This window comes from Protopterus annectens, chromosome 3.part0 (assembly GCF_019279795.1).
Source record: "Protopterus annectens isolate FY-2018-M chromosome 3.part0, PAN1.0, whole genome shotgun sequence".
Lineage (NCBI taxonomy): Eukaryota > Metazoa > Chordata > Ceratodontiformes > Protopteridae > Protopterus > Protopterus annectens.
The window spans coordinates 1626326427-1626348835 of record NC_056731.1 but is presented as its reverse complement, the minus strand read 5'-3'; the positions used below and the strand labels follow the sequence as shown (position 1 = coordinate 1626348835).

The following is a 22409-nucleotide window of genomic DNA, read 5'->3' as shown; positions in this document are numbered from 1 at the left end:
AGACTGGCGACGCCAGCACTGGTACCCAATCCTAAGAACTTGTCTCAATACCCAGCCTGGACATTACCTCAAATTCCTCCTCACTTACTGTCCCAACACAACAATCAGATCCTGCACAGCCAACTCAAGACCTTAAATCTGGCAGCATGGCGGATAATGTAGTCATTCAAAACACACCTCTCTCTAAAGCGGTGATGGATGTCATTTTGGAGGCCAGGAGGCCTAGTACCAGAAAATTTTATGCTGAAAAATGGAAAAGATTCCGTGCTTGGAACCAGGCACAAGGGATTGACACGACTGTACCAAATATTCTTCAGATTTTGCAATATTTAACTGAGATGCTGGACAAAGACCTATCCTTTTCATCAATTAAGATTCATGCCTCTGCCATTTCAGCTCATTACAATACAGAGCCACCTATTTTTTCTCATCCTTTATTAAGGCAGTACCTCAGAGGAGCCAACTTAAGGCCTCCAAGGAGATCACCAGTACCTGCATGGGACCTCAATTATGTCTTGGAAAAACTCACCCTGCCTCCTTTTGAGCCAGCCGCTACAGCTGATGTGAAATTTTTATCATGGAAAACAGCTCTGCTCCTAGCAATAACCTCTGCAAGACGAGTCTCAGAGCTACAGGCACTCATGGCTGTGGAACCTTTTATCATTTTCCATCCAGATAGGGTTTCTCTGAGGACAAACCTGACATTTATACTAAGGTAGTGTCCAGTGTGGCCCTTAACCAAACTATTCATTTGCCTACCTTTTACCCAAACCCACAGAATAAGGGTGAGAGACTTCTGCATTCTTTGGACGTACACAGCTGCGCTTCTACTTGGCCAGAACCAAAGCTTTCAGAAAGACTGAACAGTTACTAGTGGCATATGCTGCAGGATCACAAGGAAAGGCCATCTCAAAGCAGACTATTTCAAAGTGGATAGGCCACTGCATTCGTTTCTGCTATTCACAACATGGCAAATCAGTGCCTAAGGGCATTAGGCCGCATTCAACCAGAGCAACAGCCACTTCAGCAGCCTTCCTCAGAGGAGTACCAACCAAAGACATTTTAGAGGCTGCAACCTGGAGTTCAGTGCACACTTTTACAAAGCACTATCACTTACCACTCTACTCTAAATCCAGGGCAGGCTTTGCCACTGCAGTTGTGCAGGGCCTCCTAGCCGCTCCTAATCTTATTTAGCTCCAGCCTCCCAACCTCCAGCCTCCCAACCTTAGCTTTGGGATTCAACCCAATTGTAATGACTGCAACAGTGAAACAAGGTGAACATAGTATAGTTGTGTACTCACCAAAAATGTAGATGTTCGAGTGTATTCACTGTTGCAGTCCGGGTTACCCTCCCACCACCCCCCTTATCTTTGCTGGAACTTATCTGTACTTCTCTATTCTGTACAACCTATGTGGTGTATTTGCTTGTAGATGAAGGAAAAATGTACCTTGGTGCATGCATGCTTTATTGACATATTTTTAGCCTACCCTTTTGGGGGCACCTGACATCTGGGGCAGGAAAAACTGAAGGAAATGGCATCTGCTGCATATTTTATACCCCTGGCACACTGACGTCAGGGAGGAGGCGACAGCAACTGACGCCGGACCTAAACTTTGGAATTCAGGCCGACTGCGGGTAGTCTGCCAACCGGGTAACCCAACTGTGATGACTGCAACAGTAACATCTACATTTATGGTGATTACACAACTGTACTTTTTAACATTTAGACGGTAACTTGTCTACTAGAGACTTTTTTGATTTATATGAAGGTATTGGCATAGTTTTGGGTAAAAGTAATTTATCTTTGTGTGTATGCTAGCAGTTGTGCAAAAACAGTATAGCTACAGTAGCATCAAACACACAATGCATACAACATTCAAACATCTAGGCAGTTGGGAAAAAATATAGATATCGTGACTTACTCTTCATGGTAAAATAAGAGTTGGAGGTGCGCATAAGCTTAGCAAAAAATGGCAGCTATTAATATTTAGGAACATACAGACCTTAACTATTGTGCAAACTAAATATTACAGTTTCTGTGTTTTTTTTTTTTCTTAAAAGTTTGTTAGCCATGTACTAAGTGAAGTTAAAACCATCTCCATGCTGGAAAGACTACCAAAGCCCACATTTTCAATAGTTGGTCAAGGCAACTTTCTACAGTATGCAGCATCAGAATTTATCCACTGTTAGGAAAACAACAGATATGAATGCATGTTTTCCAAACACTACATCTTAATCAGTATGAGACTTAATTTTCTGAGAAAATTAAACATCATCTGAGCTGTTTTAGACCATCCAACACACAAACTTATAGAAACCTAGAAAACCGAAGATCTTTTACAACTTTGAAATGTTTTTATTGCAAGGCGCAAAGTCTCTGCAACAAACAGAATTGGTCTGTATAGTTGTTTATATTCAGTAATAGCAACTGTGGAATCTTGAGGCATGCCACTACAGATGTCAAATGACACAAAATATGAATGCCTCTAAGAGAACTCCAAGGGTGGGGAAGTAACATGGAATGTTAAGTTGTCTATCTCGCCTTCATTCTTGCTGGATGGGTTCGGAGCCGACCTCGGCTCCGACTCGGCCACTGTAAAAGCTCGAGAGTTGGTTCCACCGGCTCGAGGCTCCCCTTATATCCCACAATGCTAGGCGAGAGTTACCTCAGATCTTGTTTGCCGCTACAGCTATCGAGGTGTTGGTTTCTACCGGTTCTTGGTAAGTGACTTTTCTTGTGAAGTTAGTCTATTAAAACCCCTTTAATTTTAATATTTTTACTTATTTCCCTTAGTTTAGAGAAATTCTTATCCCTTTTCTAAAAAAATTCCTGTTTTTTTCCCTCAAGAACTTTAAGTTCTTCCCTGAGCCTACAGGCCTTTTTTCTTTCCCTAGTGGAGTGTGTGTGTTATTTTCTTATTTAAAAAACCTAGTTAGCGGTTTATTATAATTTAAACTAGACAGGGTGTAATTAGTGTTTGTGACTGTGTGTGTGTGTGATTACACCTTTAGATATGTCTAAAGAAGCAAAGATCTCCGGATTCAAGAAGTGTGATGCGTGCTGTCAGAAAATGTCTCTGACAGACGCTCACACTTCTTGTGTCTACTGTCTGGGACCTTTGCACCTGCAGGACTCCTGTGCTGTGTGCCATGGCTTCAGCCCCAGGGTCCTGCAGGAAAGAAAAAACAAGTTAATTTTAAGGGGCTTACTCAAGCCAGAGGATTCCCTTTCTGTATCTACAGGGAAGCCCTCTAAGGCATCTAGGTCTTCGGCTCCGACAACTGAGCCGAGACCTAAGGTTTCTAAACCTCTGCCTACATCGGCTGCGGCTGGGGTCGATGAGTCTCAGTCCACAGTTTCTGTGGTTCCTCGGCTCGGCTGGAGCCGAGGTATTAAATTCCGTGTCGGCTCCGACCAGACCTTCGGAGCCGACAACTAGGAAGAGGTCCAGGTCACCATCCCTTGGCTCCGTTCATTCGGCTCCAGGATCTCCCCTGCTGTCTGTACGGAGCCAAAGATCTCACTCCTCTAGGTCATCGAGGCTGTCGGATCATGACCTTCAGAGGGTAGTGAGTCGACTTCTTAAGTCCGAGGCACTGGCCCAGATGCTTCAGAGCCCGACTCATCAGTCGATGCCTGCCCCGGTCCATCAATATATTCCTCCTTCGACTTTCTTGAGCTCGGAGCCGGGTCGCGTCGGAACCGAGACTGTGATAGCATCGGAGCCGATACAATTGTCTTCGGCTCCGTCGGCTCGATTTCTTCATTGGAAGAATCTCGGCGCGACTTCCTCGTCGGCTCGAGGGGTGAGTGGCATCGGACCCTTGTCCGACCCCCCCTCTCCCTCTCGGTGCTTCGGCACTGGTAAGTTCGGCTCCGACATCGGCCTCGGAGCCATCACTGTCGGTGCCGAGGGAGGTTCTTAGCTTCTCGGAGCGGGGACCTCTGGCTTTGCCTGACAGGGGTGCATTCGAGGTCATGCGGAATGTGTTAGAGCCTGGCTCTACTCCACAGTCTGCTCCGTCCGCCCCTCCCTCTACGGTGCCTCAGGTCAAGTCGACTCACTCCCTCATCCCGGACCGCAGAGAGCCAGCTCCTCAGGAACCCCATGTGGGGATTTCATCCTCTTCCGAGGCCTCTCCTGATTTGGCAGAAGAGCCCCCTCGGAAGAGGAAGTGTAAGAGGAAACACATTGACTCACCTGAGTCCATCACGTCGGACAGATTTAGATGATTCTGAGGGTTCCCCCCGTTCCCCTTCTGAAGATGTCTCATTTGCAGACATTCTAGAGATCCTGAAGCAGAGGGGAAATTGGCCAGCCCTCAACCCTTCGGAGGATGAATCTGTGTATCTTGAGGCGTTTGGCTCTCGCCCTTCCACCTCCTGGGTGTGCCCCCTTTGACCCCTCATGCAGGTGTTTGCTAAGTAGGCATGGACGGCTCCTGATTCAGTGGACCCCACTCCCAGGAGACCCTCCAAGTTCATAACGGCACCAGCAGACAAACAGTTCTTAACAAAAGGAGTTTCTGTGGATGCTATGGTGGTAGCTGCTGCCACTAAGAAGGAGCTAGCTGATCCTTCAGTACCTGTCCATCCACCTAACAAGGAATCTAGGTCCATGGACAGGTACGGGAAGCGGATGTTCTCGTCAGCGGCATTTACCATGCGTTCGCTGAACTACCTATGCCATTTTACTCGTCTTCAAAGGGACTTGATCAAGGAAGCGAGTGAAATGTTAAAGGACCCTACAGCTGCGGGTTTTCAAGATAAGATGAACACGCAGCTGGCTACCCTTAACTCCATAACCAACTCCTCCATGCGTCTTCTTTCTTACGCGGCTGATGGAGCGAGTAGAGCCGCAGGGACAGGTGTGGCCTTACGTAGGCATGCCTGGATGCGGCTATGCAATTTGCGGACCCTTCAAGACATCTTTCACTAACTCCCCATTTGATGGATCATCTCTCTTTGGTCCTCAAGTGAAAGAAACCTTGACTAGGTGCGAAACTGATGGCAAGACCCTTTCTGCCGTCTGAGTCCGTTTTTCTACTCCTTCTAGGCCTTACCTCAAAGGCCAGAAAGGTGGAAAGATGTGGTTCCGTAAACAATCTCAAGGGACTTCGCCTGACGCACAGAGTTGTTTCCCCGCCAGAGGCAGAGGCGGGAATAACAATGGTAGACGTCGCCCTAGGGGCAGGGGGGGTCCGCAGAACCAGGGCAATCGGGAAGCCTTCTCTGACAAGCCCTTTCAGCATCCCTGAGGTGTTGCCCGACTGCCCACCTTCGGAGGCAGTCGGGGGAAGATTGTCACTGTACCCAGAAGCCTGGCTATCCCTGACTCAAGACAAATGGGTACAGTCCATCATTTCCGAAGGCTATTCTATCCCCTTTCTTCGCATTCCAAACCAATCAAAAAAATCCCTTCCAGATGTTCCACCCGCTCAAAGGGATCTAGCGGTTTTGGAAATTTCAAAACTGCTTGCAAAAAGAGCAATTCAGCCAGTTTCAGCAGACCAGCAAGGATCCGGAATCTACTCAAGGTTCTTTTTAGTTCCAAAGAAAACAGGGGACTGGAGACCAATTTTGGATCTCAGTATCTTGAACAGATCAGTCAAGAAAACAAGATTTCGGATGGTCACGCTGCAATGCATTCTTCCCCTTTTGGGCAAAGGAAACTGGATGTGCTCTATAGACCTTCAGGATGCGTACTATCACATAAAAATGAACAGACGCTCCAGAAGATTCCTCCGCTTCAGGCTGGGAACCAGTCATTTTCAGTTCAGGGCCCTGCCCTTTGGTCTCACCACTGCCCCGGTGTTTACCAAATGCATGGCAGTGGTAGCTTCTCACCTGAGACGACAAGGATTCCAGGTGTTTCCATATTTGGACGACTGGCTCCTCACAGCTCCCACCAAGCATCTCCTTCTGATGGCCAGGGATTACACTTTTCGCATTTGTCAAAAGTTAGGCATTTCAATAAATTGCGAAAAGTCTGTTTTGTCGCCTTGTCGTGCTATTACTTTCATAGGCGCAAATCTAGACACAGTAGACATGTCTGCGAGACTAACACATCAGAGAATAACAGACATTCACAAACTGGTCTCACTCCTTTTCAACAACAACAGAATCAAAGCCAGGTTAGTTCTGAAAGTGTTGGGAATTATGGCGGCCATACCTCTGCTTCCATTAGCCAGATTCCACATGCGGATCCTTCAATGGATGCTCTTTACTCAATGGTCATACCAGGAACTTTCAATGTCTCACACCATTATGATCACGCAAGCGTGCAAAAATCATCTCATGTGGTGGATGTCTTCCCCTCAGCTCTTGTTGCGAACACCCTTTGTTCCACCCCCTCCGGTTGCTACTCTGACAACGGATGCCTCCCTGATCGGGTGGGGGGGGCATTATCAGGGCAGGACGGTCCAGGGCACATCGCAACCAAACGAATGCCACTTGCACATAAATGTTCTGGAGATGAGAGCAGTGCTTTTAGCGTTGCAAGCCCTTCAAGACTCTCTTCCCTTGGGAACGATTGCAATCCAGACAGACAATATGTCTGTAGTGTGGTACATCAACAAACAAGGCGGAACCAGGTCATACCCCTGTGTCGAAGCACTCAGACTGTGGCAATGGGCGATTTCTTCTCAGCGGTTTCTGATAGCAACGCACATCCCCGGGAAGTCCAATCAAATTGCGGACAAGTTGAGCAGAGCTATCCTCATGCCTCACGAGTGGTCTCTGAAAGACTCTGTTGTGAGAGAAATTTTCCTCAAGTGGGGTCAGCCTTGCTGCGATCTTTTTGCTACTCCCCAAAACAGCAAGTGCAGAGAATATTTCACTCTATTCCCTTTGCCAGGCCAACCCAGCAGAGACGCTCTAGTCCAAGTTTGGCCCCGGGGACTTCTGTATGCATTTCCTCCCTTCCCACTAATCTCTCAAGTGATACAGAAAGCTATCGCTCAGAAGGCCTCATTGATCCTCATTGCTCCTTACTGGCCTCGACAGGTGTGGTTCCCCTTTCTACATCGATTTCTTTTGGAGCGACCATGGAATCTGGACCTAGTTCCAGATCTTTTGATCCATCAGTCGGGTCAGTTTAATCGCTCCCTCCCCTCTCTGAACCTCACTGCTTGGTTCCTCCAGTTCCAACCTTAGCCAGGCTTCCTCAATTATCTCACTCTGTTCGAGATATTTTGATAGCTTCCCATAAATCTTCCACTCGGAAGATTTATTTGAGTAAGTGGAAACGCTTCACATATTGGGCTCAAGGAAAGGACATAGATCCTTTCACTGCTTCCATCCAATTAGTCTTTGATTTTCTAGCTGAACTCTTCCATGCAGGTTCATCTCCCTCTACTCTTAAAGTTCAATTGGCAGCTATTTCCAACTTTCATGTGGGTATTTCTGAATCTGCCTTAATGTCCCACAAGCTTTGCAAAGCCTTTTTGAAAGGAGTTTTTCTTCTCAGACCTCCTATAAGAAATCCTCCTTCTCCTTGGGACCTAAATTTAGTTCTTGCTTCTTTGATTCTTCCCCCTTTCGAACCTGCAGTCTCCTGTTCTTTAAAATTGCTATCATGGAAGACTCTTTTTCTGGTAGCTATTACTTCAGCTAGAAGAGTTTGAGCTTCAAGCACTCAGCTGTCGACCTCCTTATCTATTGTTTCATAAGGACAGAGTATCCTTACGAACTAACCCGTCCTTTTTGCCTAAGGTGGTCTCGACGTCAAATCTAAATCAAAGCATTGACCTCCCTGTCTTTTTCCAGAATATTCCAATAGGTCTGAACAAAATTACACTGCCTGGATGTTCATCGTCAATTGAGGTACTACTTGGATAGAACAAAACAATTCAGAAAATCTGATCAGCTGTTTGTCTCCTATGCGGAAAGAAGAAAGGGACTTTCAGTTTCAAAGGTATCATTATCCAGATGGCTAACATCTTTGATTTCCCTTGTATATGAAATTAGACACCAAAAACTGCCTAATAAACCGAAGGCCCATTCCACCAGAGCTTTGGCTACTTCTTTAGCCTTCCAAGACAGACTGCCTATTGACACCATTTGTGCAGCGGCTACTTGGGCTACTCCTCACACTTTCATTTCTCATAAGTTGGACTTAGCTTCTAGGCATAGAGCTAACTTTGGTTCCACTGTTCTCAGGAGTCTGTTCCGTTAGGCCACCCGGGGACAAGGTGCTAGGGACGCGGTCCCATCCAGCAAGAATGAAGGCGAGATAGACAACTTAACATATAGAAGTTATGTTCTTACCATAACGTTCCATGTTAGTTGTCTTCTTCTCGCCTTCTTCTTAAGGTCCCACCCTCCTTCCCCCTGGCCTGGACAGACCTAGAGGAGTTGTGATTGTGACCTCTCTTTCTACCACCTCTTTCTTAGGCATATGCTGTTATGCATATTTCCTGGTTCAGGATGTAGGTCACCCTTCTTTCTTCCTGTTGTTAGAGGTGGACTCTGTTTAGAGTTATTCTGTTACTATTATAAGCTGGGGTTAGCTTACAAACGAGATCTGAGGTAACTCTCGCCTAGCATTGTGGGATATAAGGGGAGCCTCGAGCCGGTGGAACCAACTCTCGAGCTTTTACAGTGGCTGAGTCGGAGCCGAGGTCGGCTCCGAACCCATCCAGCAAGAAGAAGGCGAGAAGAAGACAACTAACATGGAACGTTATGGTAAGAACATAACTTCTATTTTCTAACCATATTCCATCTTCACGTGTGAACTCTGTTAATGAGCCAGAATGTATAATTGTTTAGGTTTTTGATCCTTTATCAAGTAAATCCTTTAACATTGTTACAGTAGTCCCTGTATGGATGCGCTTAAGTGGGATTACCTTACCAGTTTAAATCCTAACATACCGATGACAGACATTTATACTAATGGTGACTACAGTTACTCTGGTATTTCTGGGGAAAATCTTTCTACAAAAACGTAAGACTAACCCAACCTGTCAATGAAGATACCCGCAAGACTAATTTTTGATATTCTGATGGATAACCTTCGTATTATTGACATCCTTAGTGTTATTAACATCTTAATTGGGGCGCAGTTGAACTTGATCACAACTCACTGAAGTTTCATTTAAAAATGCAGACTGCTGAATAAAACTACATTTCAAAAATACAATTATGAAAGAAAACTGAATTATAGGACTTGTAGAATTGATGCACTTAAATTGGCACTCATGTTTGAATCACAAAATGCACGACTTACTTAATAGCCATGAATCCACAGTTAGAAGCATAATTCACATAAAATGTATTTCTTTTGTGGTGGACTTTAAGAATAAACTGTAAGAAAAAGCAAGAAAAATGTAAGCTTTGCAAGAAGCCCTCAAAAATAGCAAACAAGATTTTTTTAAGTACATCAGTAGATGACTTGTTAGGAAAATTAAAATGGAGAGAATAAGTTTTTTAAAAAGTAACATGCTTTGGCTACCAAATATTGATATACTTAATCTTTTATTATTAGAAATTCTTACTGCCAGTAAACTCAGTCTGAAAGCAATATAATAAATGATCCTTTGAAAATAACACAGCTGTTTAACCAATTTTATGCAACACTGTTCACTGCTGGGGACATTATCAACTAATTGCTGACTGTTATATCTCTGGGGATGATAGAGCTTTTAATAAAATAATAAAACTTCTATGAGTCCCAATCTGATCCCCTCCGTACAGTTGCCAACCATTAACTTACTACCATTGCTAACACCTGATGTTTAATAAGCTGTTCTAAAAAGGTACTGTTCCCAGTTTGTGGAAAATGTCTACTCTAACTTCACTATATAAAAAGGTGATAAAAGAGAGGCTAACAACTATAAGCTGCTGGCCTCTCTCCATTCTGGGCAAATGCTTCAAATGATTCATTACTAAAATAGTGTGGAACATTAGAACAGAGATCCCAATTTTTCACTTGAATCAACATGGATCTGATGTCCTTTTCATTCTTTCTCAACAAATGGATTATGGATCTGATCCTATGATCTAACTCTGCTGCATACTTTAGACTGGATCCAACTCTCTAACTCCTCCTTCAGTCCATAATACTTTAGTCCATCCCCAGTAACTGTTATCTTGTTTGCTGTCCTCATGCTCTTAGGGTCCTTCTCTCAAGTGTTTTTGTCAATTTTTTTCATAAGTGAAGTTAACTTTTGGTTTCTTCATTCCTTTAAATTTAAATTTCACTCCTTTTATTGTTACAACCTTCCTTTTAGCTTTTGGTTGTCTTTTTGCATTATTACTATAAATTTTTATAGTATATTCTCTCATGACTGTAGTTGGTAATCCTCTATCTGTACTCTCTTCTACCCTCAGTTACAGGGTAATTATTACCATCACTGGTATTTTCTTCCTTACTTCCCTTTTTAACAGTTTCCAAAAAAGAAGACTTAATTCTTTTCTAGTTTTATCTCAATGTATCTCATTTGTACCTATTTTCAGCTGTCATGGTTGACAAGCCAACAGGATTTAAAATCATGCACTTCATGTGGGCACAGGCACAAAATCCCTAATTTGAATGCCCACAAGGAGTGTGTATATTGCCTTGAAGCATCTCAATACCAACTGCTGTGTATGCACTGCCTTTAACACTAGTGCATTAGTTGATGAGGCAAACTCATCTTGAAGGGTCTACTTCCTCCTCCGACCACTTCTTCAGGGGTTCAAACCCCCAGTAAATCCTCTAAAACTCCTTTTGAGCATAGAAAGCGCTCCCTGTCGATGTCCCCCAAGACTTTTTCAGAACTGCCTCCAAAAGTAGTAAAAATGATCGCATCCAACGTCCTTTGACCCAAAGGTACGTACTTCTGATCCATTTATTACTTCAGCTAGTCCAGCAACTCGGGTTCAGATCCCATGTCCTCAGATCCAAAATCTAATGTGTCACATACCGAGCTCACTTCCATGAGTTCATTTTGGATACAGTTTCCCCCAGGCTCCATTCCCCTTGCAAGCAAAGCCACAAAACCCACTCTTGGCCCCAGTCTTCCCACATACTGCGGGCCCTCCAGAAGGTTTTCCGAAGCAATGTGGATAGGAAGATGCAGAAATTCCTCAGTGCTCAAATCCAGATAGGAGTCATTTTTGGCTGCATCTCCATTTGGATCTGAGAGTCTTCAGGCCACGGCTTGCACAGCACTGTCACCTTTCTTCTCTGATCCATCCATCAGTTTTGGAGCCCCAGGTTCCAACAGCATCCCTGACTAATTCTGCACGTATACCTTTAGATTGGAATGCGTCTTGGAACTGAAGTGCACAGATCCAATCAGAATACTGATCTACCTGTACTGGAAGTCTTGGCTCCTGACAGTGTCCATGGCTTGTGTAGGTCCATCTACCTTCGAGATTATGGAAAGGGCTTTTTCTCTTTCTAGAGATCCAGCCTCTCATCCCTCAGATCCACTCCCTATTCCCCCTTCATTTCCCAGCTCTGATTCCATCAGGCCTATTCCACAGTGACAGCCAGTTCAAGATAGCTTCCAGTCAGTCCCCATAGAAGACCCCCCCGCCTTCTGATACCTCCCCTGAACATCCCTCAGAGGAGATGAATCGGGAGAGGGCATGCAAGCAGAAGCACATAGATTCCCAATTGGAATCTCTCACTCAGGATACTGATTTCAAGGAAGAACAGTCCGCCAGATCACCACCTGATGACTTCTCCTTTGGAGACGTTTTAAGAGATCCTCTGGCAGAAAGGTGGTTGGTCTTCAGATGGTCCTTCTCCAGAGGAATCGGTATTTAACTTTTGGTTCTGGCCCATCTATGTCTTGGATTAGCCCCACCCCCAATCCACAGATGAGCTCATTGATTTAGTCTCTCACCGTGCATGAAAGAAGTTGGATTCTGTTAAGCCTATACTGAAACAACCTGACAAATTCTCATCTCCCCCTAAAGATAAACCCCACTGGAGTAAATTAGTCCCAGTAGATGCTATGGTGGTGGCGGCGTCCACTAAATTGCTAGCAGAACAGAGCTAATCTGTCCACATGCAAAACAGAGTCTAGAGTGCTGGACAAATTTGGAAAGAGTCTTTGGTTCCGCGATATTCACCTTGAAGTCTCTCAGCTACTTGGCACCATTTGCAAGACTGTTTAGAGATTTGAACAAAAAAATATCAAATTCTCGGAGTTCACATCTCCAGAGGATTTCAAGAGATCTTCTCAGCTGGCCAATCTTTTGCCAATTTCCAGCTTGTCCATGAAGTTAATGTCTCGTGCAGTTGAAGGCACCACATGGGATGTGGGATGTCTGTTCAGGCATTTCCCTAAGGAGACATGCCTGGATGCGGCTATGCAGCTTTACGGAGCCTTAGGATGTCTTTATCAACGCATCTTTGGTCTGTCTGTGAAAGAAATGCTTACCTGCAGCAAACAAGAAGGAAAGATCCTGTCCGCTGTGGGAATCCAATTTTTACTCGTCAATGAACCTTTCTTTTCTAGGAATCTTTGAGACAGAAAATGACATTTTGCAGATTTTTGGGGACCTTTACAAGATCCATGTGGGTGCAACTCTTTCAGAGGTAGAGGAGGGTGTTCTAATGGTAGATGTCACACTAGAGGCAGAGAAGGTCTCCAAAATCAGGGTTTCCATGATTCTTTTCTGGGTAGATGCTTTCACCGCTCCTGAAGTACTGCACACCTCTGGGGGCAGTTGTGGAATGTTTATCCTTGCAGCCAGGTGCCTGAGCTGCTATATCAGAAGATTCCTGGGTGCTAAAAATTAATATCCAGAGCTTACTGCATACCATTTTTCCAACCCCAACTGTTCCACCCAGTCAGAGGAAGGTAGCAGCCCAATAAATTCAAAGGCTGATGGACAAAAATCATCCAAGAGGTCCCACCAGACCAAATATGATTCAAAACTTACTTGAACTTCTTTAATGCCCAGAAAGAGAGGGAATCTGAGCTCAATTTTGGATTTGAGCAGACTGTGAAAAAGTCAAAGTTCTGAATGGTCATGGTCCCAGTCCGTTCTGCCATTTCTTCACAAGGACTACCAGATGTGCTCTACAGACCTTCAGGATGCGTACTATCTTGTATAACAAAAAATGCACACTCACGAAGATATTTATGCTTTCAGCTGGGAGCTAGTCATTACCAATTTAGAGCCCTGCCCTTTGAGCTCACCACATCCCCCAGGGTGTTCACCAAATGTATGGCAGTGGTGGCAGCTGACTTGAGACCGTAAGGATTGTGGGTTTCATATCTACACAGCTCTATCCTCACCACTTCCCCCATGCATCTCTTTCAACAATCCAATGACTCTCTGCTTCAGATTTGGTGTAATTGATTGATTTGTTCCCAGTGAGTGACAAGTCAAGTCTGACACCAGTCCAGAGCCTGGAATTTATTGGTGCACATCTGAGCATAAATCGGTTGTCTCCTCCAGCCAGATTAATTGTTCAAGTGCTGGGATAGATTTGTTCTTCCCTTAGCATGGTATTATGTGCATGTTCTTCAGTGGACTGTTCAACAACCCTTGTTCTTTCCAGTCAAACGTACACCAATTTGCAAACATTGCATCTATTGGTGGGTCCTGTTGGATGACATTTATGTAGGCCGACCCTTTTTCTATCACTCTCATTGGCCACAGTGATGAAGGATGCCTCCCATTTGGGGTGGAAGAGCATTACTTGAGAAGGATAGTTCAAAGCACTTGGTCCCCCTTGAGACTAGTTTGCAGGTCAATGTCCTGCATTGTAGGCATTTCAAGATGCCTTTCCTCTGGGGACTGTTGATTTAGACATGCATGTCTGTAGTTTGGTATGTCAGTAAACAAGGGGAAACCTAGAAATTTACCCCCTACAAGAGAGGCTATGAAAGTGTGGCAATGGGCAATCTCAACCAACTGCAACAATGCACATTCCAGGGGAAACGAGCATACTAGTGGACAAACTAAGCAGGCCCATTCTGATGCATCATGGGTGGTCTCTGTAACAATCTGTGGTGGAGGAAATTTTCTGTCACTGGGGCCATCCTTGTGACCTTGCTACATCTCTCCACAAGTACAGCAGGTATTTTGCCCTGATTGCCACGTAGGGGGAGTCGCCGTGAGATGCTGTAGACCCCATTTGGCCATCCATGTTCCTTTACGCTTATCCCCCACTTTAATTCCTAAATTCCTATAGAAAGCAGTCCGGTTGAAGAGCTCAGTCATTGTCCCCTACTGGCCTTGACAAATGTGATTCCTCTTCCTTTGGTCTCATTTTTATCCTTCCTGGATACTAGATCCAACTCAAGCTCTCCTCTCACATCCCTCAGGGATTAGTCATCCCAATATCCCAGCCCTCAAACTAACTGGATGGTTTCTCCAGTTTTAGTAAAAGACAGACAACCCAGGCTTTCTTCCCCAGTATGTACCATTCTATTATCCTCACAAAAAGACTCCAAGAAGATTTACGAGAGTAAGTGGAAAAGATTTTCCTTGTGGGCATCGAGAAATTATGTTGACCCTCTTTCCTCCCCTGGTCTTTTTTCTTTATTTCCTGGCTACACTTTTCAAAGAAGGAACTAGTTTTCTGTGATTAAACTACAGTTGGCAGCAATTTCAAATTTTCATAAAGGAGATAAAAATGTCTCTGCCTTTTCTGGAAGGCACCATTCTCCGTAGACTGCCAATGACGGATCCTTCACCTCCCTGTGATCTGACTGTGGTGCTACAAGGTCTGATTCAGAAACCCTTTGAACCTTCACAAAAAGAAATATTTAAAATTATTTTCATGGAAAATGGCTTTTTTAGTAGCAATCACTTCTGCGAAAATAATTTCTGAACTCCAGGCTCTTTCATCAAAGATGCGTACATTATTTTCCATAAAGACAAAGTAACTTTACAAATAGCTGGCCTCAGACTCTAACATTAGCCAATCCATTGATTTACTGGTATTCTTTCCAAAATTTTCAAACAAAGGAAAATGCATGCTACATCTTTTGGATCTGCACAGATAGTTATGTTTCTAGTTACACACAACTGAATCCTATCAATTATTTGTATCTTTTTCATCAAGTCGACTGGGTTGTCCAATGTCTAAAGTAACATTGTCTAAATGGATAACTGATTGCATGTCTTGATCTTTTTTCAGCAAAGTATTTCCTTACAGAGACCACCTAAAGCCCACTCAACTAGATCCATGGCCATGTCATCTGTCTGGTCAAGAACTTCTGTTGATTGTGCTGGAGCCCCATGGTCCAATGCTTATACCTTTTATTACTCATTACAAATTGGATCCAGTATTCAGAAGCAGAACTGCCTTTGGCTCAACAGTTCTCTGGAATATCCTCCCATGAGGTCCACCCATGATTAACTTAGCTGGGGACTCTGTCCCATTCATTGAGGAAGAATGAAAAGGACAACGTCAGATTTGTTATGTACTCACTGTAACTAGGCATCTGTGTCATCCATTTTCATTCTTCCTCAACTTCCCCCCTCATCATCCGCCTTCCTAAAATCTTTTTGAGGAACCTGTTGAACTAATTATTGGAACTTATAGTTCCGGGTATGTGTCCTATTCTTTGAGCTGTCCCTTTCTGTATCTAATGTATGGAGATTTTATGGCAACAAACTGTATCTGATGTACTGGGGATGGACTAGAGCATTCTGGGTAGAGAGTGGATCTCAGTAGTTGGATCCAAAGTCTGAAGTATGTGGCCGAGTCTGATCCAAGGATTGGATCTGTATTCCATTCGTTGAGGAATGAAAATGAACACCACAGATGCCTAGCTATGGTGAGTACATAACCTCTAATTTTGTATAGCATAGATCTCTGACAAGTTTTTTTAATCAAATTATTAAGGCCTTTTATTTAGGTGTCTCATTAGCCGTAATTTTCTTAGATCTAACTTGGGCCTTTGATGCCTTTTCTCACCATGTAGAGTCTATCAAAGCATTATCAAGGTCTATATTTTCCTGGTAAAAAGATTAACCACAACAAATCAAAGTGTGTAACAATACAAGACATAATCCCTCTCTTCCTGTCCTTCTTGGACTTCGACTTGTTACATATTTGCCTACATGTCTTGATCTAAGATATGCTGGACAAATAAGTTTGCAGAAAATTGTAAGATTGAGTTCATTCCACAAAATGAGTCTAAAATCGATCATTTCAATTCTTGTAAAACTGTGACTGGTCACACAGCATACAGTAAACTCCCTCTTATCCGGTTTCTCTGTAACCGCCATCAAATTTCTGCCGTAGCCCCAGCAAATGACAACAGAGAACAATAACACTTTCACCTCCTCTGGGCTAAATAATGACGTATTTGAGTTTTAGACTGCATATTCATTAGAAAAAAGCATACCAACACAAATCCTGTTATTCTAGCTGATTTATAACCTATAAATTCTATTTTGTATGCTTTTTCTGATTAACCCAGCCATTCCTTTATCAAGCCTAAGGTCCGGTTCCAGCAAGACCGGATAAGAGGGAGTCTACTGTAGTTGTAAGTTGTAGTTATAACAAGTGTAAACATAAGGTATTTTGGAAAATCTGCAGTTCATTTGCTTATGTGCCTACTCTGATAAGTAGCAATGATGTGTCTCGTATGGGGTATACTTGAACTTGACACTTGAAATGAGAAGTCTTGCATTACTATATAAAACTTGTATTGAGCCAGTCTTGGAGTGCAAAAATGTTTTTGTAGGTACAGTGCAGGTCAGTTGAATTATCTTTGGGTGAATTTTTTCCATACCTGAGAATTTTGCTTAACAAAAATTACAGGTACAATAATAGATGCAAAATGCCTCAATTGACTATTTGTTATTACATCTGTGGTAAGTTAATATTTGCCTACAGTCTTTCATACCCCTAGTTTACATGTTACATTTGACATGGCACACTTACAGCTGTAGTTTAACAAGAAGTCAGGCTTTGATTTTAGGTACTTTGAGGACACAGATGTCACTTTTAACTCCAAGCTTGGAGAGGGTATGGAGTAAATTGTCTAACTGGTAACTGGATTCATGGGCTGCTGACAGTATTTGAGCCAGAAATATTGGTGTAAACATTGCTAGAATGTCATACTGCTGATGTCCTTCTATTCCTATGTTGCAGTATTCTGCATATGGGTGTACCCTTCTAGTCTCGCATACATATGACCAGTATCCAAAAGCTTTCAGTCCCTCCTAGGTTTGAGACATCGGCTCTAGGTGAGAATACGTGGGCCATAAAAGTGTCATTGGCACATACCAGCCCTCAAAACTTTCCAGCCACCAGTCGTACGCCAGGTGTTCCTGCTTCTCTGACGACCGATTCAAGTTAAGCAAAGTATCCCGTTGGGGACCTTTTCAGTTCTTCCTTTTGTATTACTGCCTTTTCATGTCATCCAGAAAGGGTAAATGTCAGTGCAGCCGTCAGATCCCACATAATTACACCCACGATAAGCATTTGTTCTGTCTCGGATGGTCGCACAATTAGAAGGACTGCCTTGTTTGCCAGGCATTGGACAGGCGTCTGCATGCACTCAGTTTGTACTTGGAGAACCAACGTCTGAAACGACTTGCTTTGCATATGGAGGGCTCATTGGTTGTTGCCTCTAAACAGCCAAAAAAGGCCAGATCTTTACGGCCTGTAACAATTGCTGTGTCTCTTCCAACCAATCCACAGGTTGTGGCCAACATCTGCCTGGCCATAGGATCTGGACCCGGATCCATTGCACCTGATGTTGTGGTTACCTCTGAGGAAGCCATACTACAGGTGAGCGAGAGCACGTCTGCAGAGGCTATTCCGGCAACCATTTCAGATGCCGGGGGGAGCCAGCATGTTCAGTGGAACCATCCTATTCTCTGCCTCAGACTTTGACGCCTGCTCCTAAACAGATGCCCATTGGGACTCTCAAGAGGAGAGAAAAAAGAAAGCACATTTCCCAGCCAGCAGAAAGTATTCCAGACTGGCAGGCTTTTAGCCAAAGCCTTTTCTTAGCTTTCATGGCCCTGAGGCCTACATCCGCTACTTCTGCACCTTCTCCTCCTCTCCTTAGTCCTGGGCCCCAACCTGCAGAGACTGGTACCAGGGAAGAGGACATCTGTTCAGATTCCTCAGATGACTCCCTCTCTTATAATTCACAACTATCTTCTCCCTTGGGTTATGGATCCCCACAGGAAGATCTGTAGACCCAGATTGCCCTGTTGAAGACTTTACTTTCTCTGAAACTATTTTTATGAAGGAACACTTCAAAAGGAAATCTACAGACATGTCTGAAATACAAATGGGTACTATGACCCCATCCAGGTGGCAACACCAAGTCCTTCGGCCATTCCTCCTATAGTGCCTGCCTTCTTAGATGCTTTTTCCACTGAATCTCTCAATCTGGACTCGCAAGCCCCTGCTACTCGTAGAGCAGGTAGATTGTACAAAGTCCCAGACTCTGCTAAGCATTTAAGTGTCCTCCCAACAGATCCAGCTACCATCTCTGTCTCCACAGACAAAGCTTCCTAACTCTTGCCTACCACCACCATCCTTCCTGCTGACAAAGACAGCAAAACTATAGAAAGGATAGGAAAAAAGATTTACACCTCTTCCACTTTGGCATTTAGAGCTACTAATTACCAGACTTGTATAGCAAAGTACACCCTGTCTCTCCTAGACTCCACCAAACTATTGGCAGACATTCCAGACTCCTCAGCCAAATCAGCTTTGTCTTCTCTACTGGCCCTTACATCCCAAGTCATCCAGGCATTCTGTTAAATGTAGCTATGATGCTGCAGAATCCTCAGCAAGGTCAGCAGCTTCAGCTTCTGCACTTCACAGGTACTCCTGGCTGTGCTTGCAACCTCTGCTAGATGACTTTGGGGCTAAGCTCGATGCGCACCACTTGACAATGCTGCCTTATTTGGCTCTAAAGTAGCAGATATTTTCAAATCCCTGCAACAAAAGGGAAAAGAAATGCAAGATCTTAAACACCTGCTAGTTTCTCCTGTACGTAAATTCTACAGGAACTATCCTGCTAAAACACAGTTAATCAGGAAACACTCCAATCCTGCTTCTCAGTCTAGACACAGGCAAGCAAGAAAGAAAAATCCTTCAGTTAGAGCACCGTCCTCCTCTAGTCAAAGGACGCCCTTTCAGGACAGGGCAGGTAGTGTTGGACTACCTGCCGCTCCTGCCTCCCCCACCAGCTGCCTTCATCCCACTGTATGCTCGTCTTTTCCACTGCCTCCCTCTTTGGAATCAGATCACTTCAGACAAGTGGGTCCTGTCCATCCCCCAAGAAGGTTACTTCCTGTCTTGGATAGCCTCCCCAGTAAGTCTAGGCAAGCCACGACTTCCTGCTCACCAACTGCTCCTCCTGCTACCTGTACTACAGTCCCTTTTAAACCAGGGCACTGTAGAAATAATCCCTCCTTCCCAATTCGGAAAAGGGTTCTACTCCAGGATTTTCCTAGTTCCCAGAAAAGAAGGGCCATGAAGACCCATCTTAGACCTCTCAAGGCTCAATCCAAATGCTGACCTTGCCAACTCTTATTCCCTCTTATTATGGGCAAAGGCTTCTTAACTACAGTAGACATCAAAGATGCCTACTTACACATTCCCATAAGACCCAGACACAGGAAGTACTTAAGATTCTTAGTGGGCTCCTCACATTTGCAGTTCTCTGCCTTGCCTTTTGGACTTTCAACCACACCCAGTCTTCACCAAATGCCTGGCTCCAGTAATAGCCTTTTGCAGGACAAAAGGTATACAAATATTCCCTTACCTGGACGACATGCTTTTTTACACTGCCAGCCAAAAAACACTCCTAATCCATATCCAGTTGGTAGTCTGTCTCTCTCCTACAGGCTCTTGGGTTCCAAATAAACTTTCCAAAATCCATCCTCACACCGACCCAAGGCATTGTGTTGTTAGGATGCAGAATCTGTAAAGACTTGATGGAGGCATACCTGCCTCCAGCAAAGGTGAGTTATTTTACAGAGCACCTGCAAGGGCCCTCATCTGACTGCAAGGCAGTACCTCAAGCAGCTGGGTTGCATGGGAGCTACCATCCCCATGCTTACCCCTAGCTCGATTACACATGAGAACTACAGTGGTACCTACGCTCTGTCCGGAAACAAAACAACCACCCACTGGAACACATTGTGCCTTTGCTTCCATGCTTAAAAAGCAGAAGATCTTATGGTGGCTCACCTAGGTGAAGCTCAACCCAGGACTTACCCTCCATCCAGCTCAGCCTTCTCCGGTCATGCATACAGACGCCTCAGACCTGAGATGGGGGGCCACTCTCCGCCATTGAAAAGTTCAAGGCCTGTGGACATATAGGCAGAAAACAGAGCACATCAATGCCAGAGAAATGAGGGCGATCCTCGTAGCTCTTCAGGCATTTGTTCCTTTCCTCCAAAAGGGATCCCTCGAGATGTACACAGACAACACCATAGTCCTCTGGTGCATCAACAAACAGGGGGGTCCAAGTCCTCCCTAATCTGCAGACTTGCTACAGTAGTGTGGGAAGTAGCCACTTCCCAGGGAATTACCCTGAAGGCAGCATACATGCCCTCTTTCCACAACTCCCAAGCAGATTTCTTGAGCAGAACCAGCACAAACTATCACAAATGGATGCTCCACAGGGACATCTTCCTGGATGTGGTCCACAGATGGGGTACACCACAAATAGATCTGTTTGCCTCTGCCAACAGGCAACTTCCTGGATACTGTACCAGGACACCAGGCACTGGCAACAGATGCCTTCACTATTTCACAGAAGTGGAAGTACCTTTATGCATTCCCCCCCTTCCCACTCATTGAGTGTGTCCTGCTACGGATTCAGCAGGACAATCCAAAAATCTTGCCGGTGACTCCCTACTTGCCCCGACAGCATTGGTTCCCCTTACTTCTCCATTTTCCAAGGGCAGTCACCCCAAGTTACCCCACAGAGTGGACCTTCCCACTTTAATCCACCCACAGTGGCAGCTGCTACATCCAACCCTGTGGCAGATAGGCTTCTGATCCCTTACAGACACATGCTCAATGTCCTGCAGGAGGCCAGGAAACCTAACACTAGAAAATCTTAACTGTCTTAATGGAAACGGTTCATTTCTTGGTGTCAAAATAAGCAGCTGGATCCGCTTACCAGCGACATTCCCCTAGTGCTGTCTTATTTGTGAGTTACTTCAGACCGGCCTGGCCTACTCATCTGTTAAGGCACACCTGTCTGCTATTTCTGGGTGCCTACTAATGGATCCCTCCTTGGCATTCAGGCTACCTTCGAAACTCTGAGGGGTCCTACATCTCCGACCCCCCCCCCCCCAGAAACCTACACCTCCTCCTTGGGATCTCAACTATGTGCTGGAGAAGCTTACACTGCCACCCTTTGAGCTTTCTGATCAAGCTTCTCTAAAGCTCTGCACCTGGAAGACAGTCGTCCTAGTAGCTATCATTTCTGCCAGGAGGGTATCAGAGCTCCAGCCACTAATGGATACCCCTCCTTTTTGACTTTTCTTTACCCTATTAGGACTGGCTCCGACTGGGGCCTGTTCTGAGGGCTGATGCGTGCTGACATCACTTTTATGACCTGTGTACTCTCCCATAGAGCTGACGTCTGTCGTGTGCCTAGTAGGAACTGAAAGCTTTTGGATACTGGCCGTACGTACATGAGAATAGAAGGGTAAACACATGTGCAGAATACTGCAACATGGAAGAGAAGGACATCTGTGGTTATGGTAAGTTTTTACACAATTTTTCTGTATACTTAGAAATCTGTTTTTCTCAGTCACTTAAACTCTAGCCCACTCTAGCCCAGTTTCAGAAACGGTTATCTGCTCTGTATTTAAGTATTAATAGACCATTTAACTGTCATTTTGTAAAGGCTGTACTGGATCTGCCAATATCTAACAAAGTTTCTCATTTTGAACAGTCCACAAAATGGCCTGTTGCCCAGATAAGTTTTAGTATTCAGTTTTAGTTCTCTTACAAACTCCCATTGTGACTTGTAGTTGGACATGCCCAGAAAACGTGCAAAAGGTCAGCACTGGAGGAACAGCATGTATAGGAAGAAGTCAAGGGAGATATTTAATAAGAATAAGATGAGCATTGAAACACGTTGTGTTTAGTGAAGTTTAAGAAGAGAAAATATAATGAATAAACGCAGACTAACTTCCACATTTTTAGGAATTAAGATTGGGACCATTTTCATACCGATATGTAGAATGGTGGTGTGCATTCTGAATGAGTGTGCAAACACAGGTTTGACAGTTAATTTCTGTAGTAATAAATTTTAAGACTGGTTTTGGAAAATACTGAAGGTTGGATTTTTTGCAGGCACAAATCTATAAATTATAACTGTGCGACCTTTAGCAAGATTCACTGTGATACAAATCACAGACTGATGTGAAAGAAGTTAAAAAAAAAAAACTGCTACTGTAAATAACATGAAGCATAAAGGACTGACTTTTTGCCATCAGTCAGTGATT

The 22409-nt window shown here is 44.3% G+C and overlaps 1 protein-coding gene across 3 annotated transcripts in view; it reads left to right on the top strand.

Annotated features, from left to right (window-relative positions):
- ZNF706 (zinc finger protein 706) overlaps window positions 1-22409 on the top strand; it is a 222255-nt gene that overhangs the window by 198748 nt on the left and 1098 nt on the right. The window lies entirely within an intron of this gene.